The 13,439-nt window shown below is 36.6% G+C and overlaps 1 long non-coding RNA gene across 1 annotated transcript in view; it reads right to left on the reverse strand.

Moving 5' to 3' along the window:
• LOC145739872 (uncharacterized) overlaps nt 1-13,439 on the reverse strand; it is a 175,970-nt gene that overhangs the window by 140,948 nt on the left and 21,583 nt on the right. The gene's annotated exons all lie outside the window — the stretch shown is intronic.

The following is a 13,439-nucleotide window of genomic DNA, read 5'->3' on the forward strand; positions in this document are numbered from 1 at the left end:
GTGCTTTGTGCCTGTTGAAGATCCGAACACCACATCACATGGAAGTCGCAGTTCTCGACCAAACAGAACTTTAGATGGTGACTGTCCCGTTGATTTGTGGACTGCTGCTCTATAAGCCATCAAGAAGAGCGGAATATGCTGGTCCCAATCTTTCTGATGCTGATCAACAACCTTTGAGAGATGTTGCTTTATGGTCTTATTAAATCTCTCGACCATGCCATCCGACTGAGGATGAAGCGGCGTTGTTCGGGTCTTCCTAATGCCTAGCAGGTCACAGAGCCTCTGAAAGAGCTTGGACTCAAAGTTTCGTCCCTGATCAGAGTGTAACTCCAACGGCACACCAAATCTACTGAAGACATTTTCGACGAGAATATCAGCGACTGTGCTGGCTTCTTGATTTGGAATCGCAAACACCTCAGGCCATTTGCTAAAGTAATTCATGGCAACAAGAATGTACTTGTTGGTCTTGGTAGCATGGTCCAAAATCAGTCTCCGAGCCTTCTTTAGTTGTGGTGTTGACAGATGTTTCCAGGTTTTTTCAAGTTCATTTAAGAGCTTGTTTCCCCCCAACTGCTCCTCCTGTTCTGGTAACCCATCGCAATTCGTTACTTTGACTACAGGCTCAAATACCGCAATAATTTCGCCTTTGTTGATTTTGACGTCGTCTGGAAAAATGTTTGCAACTCTTATTGGGACTTCACTTCCTCCATTTACAAGTGATTTCCCAATGAGGCATCTTCTTGGTCGGTCCGGGTTTCGTACAAGTCCAACACAGCTCCCAGAATTCTGCTCCAAATGTCCAATGATTATTTGCTCGGAATTGCCGCTTATTTTAACTGTCTGAGATGCCAAAACATTAATGGGTGAGTCACAGCGGTGACTGGTTGACAGGATGAACTCTTCACTTCCAAACCTCAGGATATTTTGCTCGGGATTAAAAGAAAATCAATATTTGCTACTAACACGGTGTGGTAAACCGTAATCCTTCCAAGGCAAATCTTGACTGTTATTTCTCCTAAAACTTTAGCCGATTCTCCAGTCACAGTGCGTAGGAAAATACTTCTTCGTAAAGGCTTAACTTGACTTTTATCCACAAGGTTTGACCGGATCAAAGATACTGCCGCACCGGTATCCAAAGTAAAAGTAACGTTCATCGCATCCACCTTTCCATCTACGTTCAGGCTTCCCATTGATCTACCCAGGCTTCTGATGGAGATAATTCTGGGGGCTTTGTCTTCGCTAGTCAACATTCGCCCCGTAATGTTGACTAGTGGGAGTTTTCCTGGTCCCTTCTGGATGGTTGTACGTCCCTCGTTGGAGAGCGGGACGGTATCCTTACTCGACAATCTCGTTTCATGTGTCCCGTACGTCTGCATCGATAACACTCCACTCTCGTGATCGGGCGTGATCGTTCTAACTGTGTGGAAAGACCATTTCCTAATGCTGCCACTTGTTGCACTATTTGGCCGACCATTGATTCAATTTTATCTATTGATGTAGCAACATGATCGGCTGGCGGTTCTCTCTCCTCTTGAATAGTCACGGCCCTGATTTTTGGCTTTAAGTCGTTGCACGCAGCTTCAACTTCTAGCGCTCGAATCAGTAATTTGCTGCTGTTGCTCCCTTGTAACATCTTCAGCATTTTCTTTACCTCCGGATCTCGAATCCCATCTACAAAATACTGTGCCACACGTTCTTCTTGGATTTCATCCGGGACGGCTGGGTAAGCCAGATGCACAAGGCGACGAATTTCGGCCTCAAACTCTTGTACATTTTCACCAGTTTTCTGCAGTCTTGCCTTTAATTGTGTTTGGTACACTCCTTTTCTATGCTGATCCCCATAACGTCGTTCTAATGCAGCTACTAATGCGTCATAGTTGCTTTGTTGGGCGATAGGCAGAGTCTGTAACAGCTCCAATGCAGGTCCTCGTAATGCCACCACCAGTGCTACAGCCATTTCCTCGTTACTCCATCGATTTGCATTTGCAGCGGCCTCAAATTGCAGTTGGTACGTTGCCCATGAAGTTTGATGTGGGAGGCTTGATCTTGTTTCCGGTGATCACTGTAGAGCTGGGTCCTCTGCTGTCAATTTTCTGCTCTAAGTCGCGTAGCTTTATCTCAACATCATTCTGAATTTTATTAATGTCCTCCCGAACATCAATCTGAATTTTACTAATGTCGTCCCGAACATCATTAATGTCTTCCCGAACATCCTTTAATTTTTCCTCAACATCACACTCCATCTTTTTAAGACTATGGGTTACATACTCTTGGATTTCTGTTTTGGTCCCCGCTAGAACGTTCAATATTTCTTCGTTACGCTTTTCTTGCCGCTCTCTATCTTCTTGACGGATTTCTATATCTTGTTGTCTCATTCTTTCTTTTTCTTCTTTGTCTTGTTGTCGAATTCTTTCTTGTTCTTCCTTTTCTTGTTGTCGAATCCTTTCTTGTTCTTCCTTCTCTTGTTGTCGAATCCTTTCTTGTTCTTCCTTCTCTTGTTGTCGAATCCTTTCTTGTTCTTCCTTGTCTTGTTGTCGAATTCTTTCTTCTTGTTGTCGAATCCTTTCTTGTTCTTCCTTCTCTTGTTGTCGAATCCTTTCTTGTTCTTCCTTCTCTTGTTGTCGAATCCTTTCTTGTTCTTCCTTCTCTTGTTGTCGAATCCTTTCTTGTTCTTCTTTCTCTTGTTGTCGAATCCTTTCTTGTTCTTCTTTGTCTTGTTGTCGAATCTTTTCTGTTTGTTGTCGAATCCTTTCTTGTTCTTCTTTGTCTTGCTGTCGAATCTCTTCTTGTTTTCCAAGCATTGCCATAATAGCTGCAAGTTGGGCCTCCATGTTTGCCCTTTGACGTCTTGTTATTGGCATAAAATAAATTTAACACACCACTGTTCCGAAAATCTCTAGTCCGGTTCTGAACACAAGTCTTTAACCCGAAGTTTAGTTCAAATTCACGTCGCACTAAAGTCTGATCGCACTTCTGACACCAATTGTTACGATTTTCCCGTGGGTTCACACAAAGTCAATTTAACTCAACAATTAATAAATTTATTTACACTTCAAAACACTCCGTACAATAATTAACACAGCTACTAAAAACACTACTACAATTCCACAATTACTCCGCTATTTAAACTTTACCGCGTTCCCAAATTCACTACTACTACGGTTGACACCGCGTCTTTTATATTCGCAAACCACGTTCTAGAATCACCGCGAAACGCTTCGCGGGTTGCCTTGACCATTCAAGAATTTTCCAGGTAGCGCTTCCTAACTGTGGCCTACTTTAATACGCGCCCGGCCAGATATTGCGGCGCATCGGTTTCATCCCGAAGCGAGCGCTCGTTAAGAAGTATCGAGCATAGTAGGCCCAGACCGTAACAGTAGGTTTAACAGGCGATTTTGTCTCGGACTGTCAGTTCAAACTTTGCCACCGCTTTTCTCCCTGACTGTACTAAATCTTGTAGTGGGTTTTTATATTATTGGATAGAAAATGTAATGAAGATTCCATGACTTTAATGAAATTAATGACAGGAAAATTATATCTTTCAAGCAAATTTCAATTAGACTGATAAATTTACTGGTCAAATTAGAATTTACTGGTAAAAATGGTAAATTTTTCTGTCACACTGATTTTACTTTTCCAATTTTACTTTACCTTACCGGTAAATAATCAATAAAAAAGATTAATATAATGGTGTCTTACAACATTTAACGAGGCAATTCTACAGGAAGATTTTAACACTTTGACACTTTTTCCAAAACTCCATAATAACAGATCTACAAGGTGTTAAAAATAATTAAGTAAAACTTGTAAAGTAATTTAACGTGCGTTATTATTAATCACACCTTGCAGAGCAACGTTAACATAGATTACCATGTTTAGTATACCATTTTTAAGTAGTTTTGAGTTGTCGAAGTTGTAAATCAACTTTTAAACAATAATACGACATTATCATACATAGGTGATGAATAAGTGTATACATTTTTAAAATAATCAACAATAAAGTAACTTTTTTTTTCAATCAAAACTTTAAAACATCCCGTAGATTCGTTATTATTGACTTTTCAAAAAAGTGTTATAGGACTTGTCACCTAAGCCTGGAAAGTTAGCCCGTTAAATGTTGTCGCATTTTTTCCGGACACCCTGTACAGGGTGGTCTAATTTACTTGTTTTTATATGGAAACTGCCAACTTGGTATCGTTTCTTGTAATTGTCAAATTGTGAATTTTCGACATTTTGAACAAGTTTTTGTAACTTTGTCAGTATGAGAGTTTGGTGAAAGTAGCTTTTACATTATTAAGTTAATATTACTGGGTCCACTTGAAAGACAATTAGAATAAACATAAAAGCAATTTTTTAACGAAAAATAACAAAATAACGCAATTCGAAGTTTCAAGTGTTGGTAAAAGATGTCACTATTAATACGTTTGAACACTTATTTATTATAATTCATTTCTGACTTTTATATTTTATTTAATCTTGATAAGCAAAAATATCACAGAAAACCTTCCTTTCACCACAAAAACTATTTCAAGAAATGTTAACAATTCAAAGATTACACTTTACAGTTACACGGTGAGAATTTTGACAGTTGAGTTGTTATTTTAACAGAATATGCTTAGAACTGTATCAAGTCAACTGTTCAATACGTCAAAAAAGTTAAATGTATCACAAAAACCTTCCTTTTACGACAAAAAATATTTCAAGAGCTGTTAACAATGCAAAAACAACAATTTATAGTTTCACGTTGACATTTTTTACAGTTGGGAAATTATTTTGACAGAATTGTCTCTAGTCAATCACAAAAATACTTCATTTTACTCCTTTTAGCACAAAACCTATTTGAAGAGTGACTAATGTGTTTTGATGATTTTTTTTCAAGAAAATAAAGAAAATTTATTTATTTAATTTATAGAAAAGGTACATTTTTGTAGGGATGTCAAGTGTTTACTATTATAGTTAGTTTTAGTAGGATTGTATGTAGTTATTAAGAAAATTAACAGTATTTCTTGATGAACTTCAAAGGAGGTGAAAAAGGTGGTACGTGGAGGTAGACGGTGGGAAAAAAGGTTTTTTTTTGTTTTTTGGTTGTTGATTGTCAAGAGAGACTTTTAATGAGAACTAGAAAGTCAGTTTTATAAAAAATTCGAGCAAAAATCAGACTATTGAAGATCAGGGGATCTTAGAAAGTTTTTTCCTTCCGGAACGGAAGTTACTGGGTGTAATACCGAGTGCTACCAGCAATTGTACCGTCTAGTCCACGTTATGACATGGAGCAGATTGTGATAGAGGACCTATTCCAGAAGTGGTTAAATCGATAACCGAGGAGGCCTCCCGGTTGTTACCGAGATACAGCCTTTGCAGTTAAAAATCCACCTCAACGGAAAAGAAGAAGATTGCTCAACTGACGGTTTATTTTGGACAATTTGGACTCTTTGACGAAGAGTATTAGTTGTAAGTAGTTTGTAATTTTTTGTATTAAAGGCATTTGTAGTTTCAATGATATATATAGAAGCAGGATTTTTAGGTAGAAAGTAAGTTAGATAGGTTTAGTTATTTACCTTAAAAATAACTTGGCATCCCTATTATAGAATTTTTATTCAAGCTTATTTATTTAAATTTTCTTTATTTAGTAGATTATTAGAATGAATGATCAGGGTGAATCTGATGCCAGTTATGATATTATCATGCAACTAGGAGGTGAGGGAGATTTGAGTAAATCTCATCTTCAGGATGATAATAATCTTGACACTAACAATGCAAAAAACTACACTACCCCACAGTTCCCCAGTAAGGATTTTGACATTTGAGCTGTTATTTTGACAGAGTTGGCTTAAAACTACCTCTAGTTACACATAACTGTCAAAATAAAATTTTATTACTCAAGACATATTTACCGAAAAAAAAGTTTTTATAAAAATTACTACACACAATTTATCCCAAACCATACTTGTTATAGGTCATTTTAAAGGGAAAAAAATTATCTATTATCCTCTAACTTCAATTTCAAGAGCCATTCAAAAAATTTTGAAACTAAACAAGTTTTCTCCTTTCAAAATACAAAATGAGTGTGGTTCGAGAACAGTGAAATGACGACTAGGACCAAGAAATTCAATTTTACAAAAAATCTATCTAATTGATGTTAATTGAGTTTATTGCAAAATGAAATTGACCCACTCATAGAGATGACCCAAGTTAATTTTCTCCATGAAAAATTGATGGAAAACGGTAAATTATTGAGAAATGTTTTGAGTATCTATTCTTCATTGAAAAGTTACATTAATTGACAGGATGTTTAAAATGTCAAAATTTGACATGTACAAGAAAACAAAAGACGATAGCGAACTTCTGTTTGCGGCCATTGGCGTTTTAAGTTAAGATCGCAGCGCCAGTTGAACTAAAATCGGGCAACAGTTGGAATGTCCGAAACTGTTTTCAAAACTGATCACCAGAGGGAGTATCTCTTGCGCCAATAGAACCTTGAAAAATAAATCGGGCAGCGCCTTTTTGATTTTTAAATTTCTTAACGGTTCTGGCAGTTTCCATATAAAAGCAATTAGACCACCCTGTACAAATAATATAATTTATTAAGGTGGATTTGGAGTGCGCCAGTGGCTCAAGTTGGACGAATTATTGGACAAAGAAAGACAAATTAGAACGAGCATGGCTAATCGGGCGGGTGTGTTGGCATTAATGTTGCATAGTACCTACAATCACGAGCTGATGGAACGGATTACCAAAGCGCAAGACCAACAGGCGCTGCAAAGGGAAATGGAGAAAGCTAGACAGAGATCGAAATCTAAATATTCTTAAGTGCAAATCACTTGTAATAGAGTCACTATGTGACTTATTGATTTGCTAAACTGTAATAAAACTGTGTTTTTTTTAATTACAAAATTACTTGCTGTCTAGAAAGGTAAGTGGTTCTTTTCTTGTTGGACTTTTTTGCCCTGGGCCCTAATTCTTGAACGCAGGGAGTAGAATTACCGATAGAAGTGTTGATAGAATGTGACAGAACTGGTTGACAAAAGCAGATTTCTGTCAAATTATGTGTTCCGTTCTCTTGATAACATCCCTTCCCTCGATTCAACTTCAAATTTCCTGAGTAATTTAAGGAAAACCGATTTTCTTGAAACTTGTTGAAAATTTTTCAAAATCAAAAACCATGATGGAACCAAAAACTTTATAGGATGCGGTTAGACACATTCTAAACAACGGTCTTTGGCAAAAAAAAACAACAAAGTTGTAAAAAATTACAACAAAAACACCAAACTGGCAACAATGCCACAACTCTAAAATCGAGGTTACGTTTGTATCATATCTGGGTTCGTTAGATGTTATGAGTGTTCTTTCCTCATAAAAAGTTGGTCTTGAAAAAAAACAGAGAATATTGTTACGGTTTGGGCGTACTATGCTTGATACTTCTGAACGAGCACTCGATTCGGGATGGAATCGAAGCGCCGCAATATCTGGCCGGGCGCGTGTTAAAGTAGGCCACAGTTAGGAAGCGACACCTGGAAGCATCTTTGATAGTCGTGGCAAATCGCAAAGCGTTAGAATAATGTCGAGATAAAGCTACGAGACAATTGACAGCAGAAGAGTCAACTCTACAGTGATCACCGGAAACGGGCTCAACAAGATCAAGCCTCCCACATACGACGGTCAAACTTCATGGGCAACGTACCAACTCCAATTTGAGGCCGCTGCAAATGCAAATGGATGGAGTAACAAGGAAATGGCTGTAGCACTAATAGTGGAATTACGAGGACCTGCATTGGAGCTGTTACAGACTCTGCCTATCGCCCAACAAGACAACTATGAAGCATTAGTAGCTGCATTAGAACGACGTTATGGGGATCAGCATAGGAAAGGAGTGTATCAAACGCAATTAAGGGCAAGACAGCAGAAAACTGGTGAAAATCTACAAGAGTTTGAGGCCGAAATTCGTCGCCTTGTGCATCTGGCTTACCCAGCCTTCCCGGATGAAATCCAAGAAGAACTTGTGGCACAGTATTTTGTAGATGGGATTCGAGATCCGGAGGTAAAGAAATGGCTGAAGGTGTTCAAAGGGAGCAACAGCAGCGAATTACTGGTTCGAGCGCTAGAAGTTGAAGCTGCGTGCAATGACTTAAAGCCAGAGACTATTCAAGAGGAGAGAGTACCGCCAGCCGATCATGTTGCTACATTAATAGATGGAATTAAATCAATGTTCGACCAATTAGTACAACAAATGGCAGCATTAGGAAATGGTCAGTTCACACAGTTAGAGCGATCACGTCCGATCACTAGAGTGGAATGTTATCGATGTGGACCCAAAGGACACTATAGAAGGAATTGCAGACAGCGGTCTTGTTCTCCAAACCAACAGTGCCGACGAAACCAGGACATCAGAACAAATCACCGGAACTCCTCTGCTAACAGAAACATTACGTGTTATAATTGTGGACGTAAAGGACATTACCGCTGGAATTGCAGACAGCAGTCTCGTTTACCGACCCCGCAGAACTGGCGTAACCAGGAGCAGGAAATGAAGAATCCGGAAAGACATTTACCGCGATATGTAGAGGATCGTCAAGCTTTTGATAGTGACTTAAGGTACCGGAAAGGACAAATTCATAATGGTTGGAGGATTGGTCAAATCGCGAAGGTGACAGATAAGGAGGCTACAAAAAGAATGAAGAGAAGCGTTTCTAAGGAAGACATAATAAGAGAACAGCGCTCAGACTCTGATTTGAAAGTAATCAGAAGATGGTTGAAGAAGGATTTGAAACCGGATTGGCAACAGATTTCCAGATATGGACCAACAGTAAGGGGTTACTGGTTGCAGTGGAATTCGCTTCGACTGCGAGATCACTTAATTACTCGCAAATGGGAAAGTCCAGACGGAAAACGCTTTGTTTACCAAACAATAGTGCCCAATTCCTGCAAAGAGAATGTGCTGCGAGAATTACATGATAGTCGCGGAGGAGAACACTTTGGAGTAAACCAGACTTTGACTAGAATAAGAGATCGATTTTACTGGATTAACTTCAGAAAGGACGTTGAGGAATGGTGTAAACGGTGTGACCAGTGTTCGTTACAGAAGGGATCCAGCACAATTCAGGAACTTGAGAGAGAGAAGATGAAACCAAACAACGACCGTATGTAGATGACACTGGACCACAGACCTGCTGGTGGCAATTATAAGGAAGGTGATGCTATGTGGATGTTTCAACCCAGGAGGAGCAAAGGATTAAGTCAAAGATGGCAACGACACTGGGAGGGACCTTACAATGTCGTAAAAAGCTTAAACGACGTCGCGTACAGAGTCCAACGCAGCCCCAAAGGCAAGATGAAAATTGTCCATCTGGACAGACTCAAGAAATACCAGGGATTAGATGAAGCGGATAGGGACGATCAGCTTTAAGAGGGGGGCAGTGTTACGGTTTGGGCCTACTATGCTCGATACTTTCTGAACTCGATTCGGGATGGAATAGAAGCGCCGCAATATCTGGCCGGGCGCGTGTTAAAGTAGGCCACAGTTAGGAAGCGACACCTGGAAGCATCTTTGATATTCGAGGTTTTGCGGTCATTCTAGAACGTGGTTTGCGAATATTAAAGAAGCGGTGTCGACGGTGGAGTAGTGAATTTGGGAACGCGGTAAAGTTTAAATCGTGGAATAATTGTGGAATTGTAGTAGTGTTTTTAGTAGTTAGATATTTGGTGATATATAGTGAGTTAATTATTGTACGGAGTGTTTTGAAGTGTAAATAAATTTATTAATTGTTAAGTTAAACTGACTTTCTGAAAACCCACGGGAAAATTGTAACAATATTTTGACGTTTAAATGAAATTTCTAGTTGTCATAGTAACCACGTTAGCACGTGTCAAATAAGAACACCTGTAATTTTTTAAGAAACAAAATAAAGATGTCCGACAGTTTTGAAACGAACCTTCTAACTGTCACAGTAACCAACTTAGGAGCTGTCAAATTATGACATTTTTAAAAAGCTTGTTCAGTTGCACTGCTCTATTTCCGATCAAATATCTCGGTTATTTGTTACCTCTGAAAGAAAATTGTGTTTAATGAAAAGAAAGTCAAAATTATGGGATACCCTTTGACGTTTGAACGAACCTTCTAAATGTCATAGGAACCAAGTCAGGAGTTGTCAAATTGTTACACTTTCAATATTTTTGCAAAAAAAGATAAAACTTGTATAAAACCAAAAATTTGTTTGGTTAAGAAGCTAATCAGAGGTAATATAAAAATCAAAAATGGAATTTCTTCTAATGTACGAACTGCACTTTCTACCCATCTTTCATGGAAATTGGGCCTAATGCTAAGCTCACAAAAGTGAAAACCACAACATAGCTCGTATAGTTTGTGATTGGTCGAAAAAATCACACCCTGGTGCTGTAATTTTCACAAATAACCACTTTTGGCAACCTTCCCAACTAGCAAACTTGTTTTAAAATTGGAAGTTTTGGTGACAAAAATATTTTATTACCATTATGTAAAAGTTTTCCTGTGATTTATATATTTTATAAAAGGTTCACCTGGAACTAAATTGTGTTGGCTTAAAATCTACATTATAAAATTATTACCATCACATTTCCATGACAAATATTATGGTTATCTAATAAAACTATTATTATAAAATCGCAAAAGAACTTATAGCTACTTTACTTGCACCACTATAAAACATTTCAGCTAACTTTCTCGAAATTGTTGCAATAATATTTTATAAAGGACATTGTGTGATTGTCTAACTTTGCTATACAATTATTTTATAATTTATCTCGACGTTTTTATAGAATTATTTTATTTGGCCGTCGTTTAGTATAGTTTCATAACTGTTTCATTGTTGTTTTATAAGCGTGTTGTGTTGTTAACCTGACATTGCTTTAAAATTATTTTATACGTATTTTATTTGCCGCTTTAATTAAAATATTCTATTAAGATGTTCACTATAACAATTTTTCTGAAGGTTATTGTACACTAAAATGTGGTTATGTTAAATAAATTATTTAGTATTTGTGTAAATAATTTATAGCTGAACACAATTTATCTTAGTAAGTACGTGGTAAAAAATATAATATATAAAATTAAAATGATATACTTTATTATGAATTAAAGCTGAAAATGAAACATCAAAAATCAAACTGGAAAAAAATTAAAAAAAGTGGAGCGTTTCGCAGAAAAGTAAAACTGCGTTATGAAAGTATTATGCATAATAAAAGCTTTTATTTTGCAAGGAAGAATAGCACTCAAGGGATTGCAGTAGCTGATAATAGTGATAATGAAGCACTTCCATCTTGCAGTGCCCAAATATTTGAAAAAAATAATAATTATATGGTATGTTTACACATTTATTCAGACAAATTTAGAGGTTAGGTTTATCGTTTGGCGGGTTTTTTTAGTTGCCTATGCGTAACATTTTAAAACCAAATTACGACACTTTTGTCGTGTAGAGCTACCTGAACTCCGTTATAAAATAAATCTCCCTCCATTTATTTTTATTAAGATTGCTTTAACACATTCTCAAGACTTCGTACTCCTAGGTTATGTTGTATTATTATTACTGTTTTTTCTATAAAACAGAGTAATAGGCCGAACAGGGCCGTATCCAGTGTTCTCGTATCGCCATCTCAAAACTTTCAAATGTGAAAAAAAGCAAACAAAAATAAGGACGATATGAAATTGATGGCAGGCAAATATTTTGAATATGCCGTTTGCTTTTTATTTTTACTATTACAATTACAGCTGCTTTATGCAATGGGAAAATGCTTTTTATTATACTTCTTTGAAAACCCTCTATATTTTCATCTCTATTAGGACAACGCGTTTTTCTGTGCGCCCGCACGGATTTTTTTTTGCGCTGAATTAAAATGCTGAGTAAAATGGCTTTAAAATAGAAACGTACAGCACAATATATTAAATTTAAGACAATTTATAAGCCGACAAATATTTAGCACAAACCTGCATTATCATTTAATATGTAAATGCTGGTAAAGTATTTTCTGAATTTTTATAGACATTGCCTGACAGTGATAACTTACCACAATTAAATCACCTTTGAACTACTTTAAACCAGTCATAGAAATGATCAATTAGATGTCAGTCATTCCCAACAATTATATTAAAATATACTCAGGAGATAATTCCGATATTCCAGAATACATCTTAAAACAAGTGGCACAGTCAAACGCAAATTTACTGCCAGAGAAATCTAGGGCAAAATATGAACAAGAATATCATTTTTAAGTCTTTTTTTCTTAAGTCTGGTTTTTATGCCTTCGTTTTTAAAGAAGTATAATGAAAAATATCCTTCATAATTAGTCCAAAAATAGGTTTTCCGTGCTTTACGTGACTTCCGGTGGTCGGCTTCGCCTCACATCTGAATTGGTCATACGTGAACGGAAAAACCCTTATTTTTGTACTCCTAATGAAATATACTATTTTGTAATTGAAAATGTACTTTACCGCACGATTGTTCATGGCGAATTTTCTTTTTTATTTGCAAAGTCAATTCGTTAAGATTCGCAATTTCCATCGCCAATGACATTGAAAAAGCAAGATATTGCAATTGAAAAAAAGCGAGTGCCAGACCTGCGTTATGGGTTCCGCTTTTCTGTTCTGTGACATCTTTGTTTTATTATCATTTTATAAATGTTGCTTGTTTACTAATTTGTCACAGAAAAGCTACGTTGTGTGCATAACTGTTTTATAAAATGGAGCCATTTTGTTTTAATAGTTTAAGGGGTTATAAATAAAAAATATTAAATAAAACTAATAAACACACATGGTTTCTACTGTTTTTGAAGATGAAACGATAAGTTATAAAGAAAGTGTTGATAAAATTATTATCACTTATTTTTTGTTGAAAAATAAATTTAAAAACCTAACCTCTAATTTTACAATATTGCTAAGAAAATTATTAAACTAACATTGTCGTGAGGCCCGATAAAAATCTGTCACAAACATAATATATCATTCACAGAAAAATTTCGTTCGCACTGTAAAAGAGGGTAAGCACTACGCGAAAACACTCACATCATGAGTTGAGAGTTTATCAGTATGGCGTCTGTTTGTAAAACGGACCTGGTCCCCATCTTGGCTTCCATGTTCGTGATTCCTTTTAGTAGATAAACAGAAAGCGTTTATAATGCACAAATCATTTTGCAGCTATCTTAATACATTTTAAAAACAAAACCGTTTCATTAAAGTAAATTCACTACACACATCGGTTTTATAACGACTGTCAAATAAACTTGTATAAAACTGTTAAAAAGCAATTACATTATTGTTTTAGAGTTTCTGCTGTATAGCAGTGGCTGTGGAAACTATAAAAACTGTTCTATAGAAGTCGCAGTTAAGATTTTATAGTGGTATTAATAATGTTTATATATGTATTATATAAGCTATTTGGAGTTAATTTTGCAGCTTTTATTCAATCACAATG

The sequence above is a fragment of the Ips typographus genome, unplaced genomic scaffold, assembly GCF_016097725.1.
Source record: "Ips typographus isolate SLU unplaced genomic scaffold, UJ_Ityp_2.0 IpsContig73, whole genome shotgun sequence".
Taxonomy (NCBI): Eukaryota; Metazoa; Arthropoda; class Insecta; order Coleoptera; family Curculionidae; genus Ips; species Ips typographus.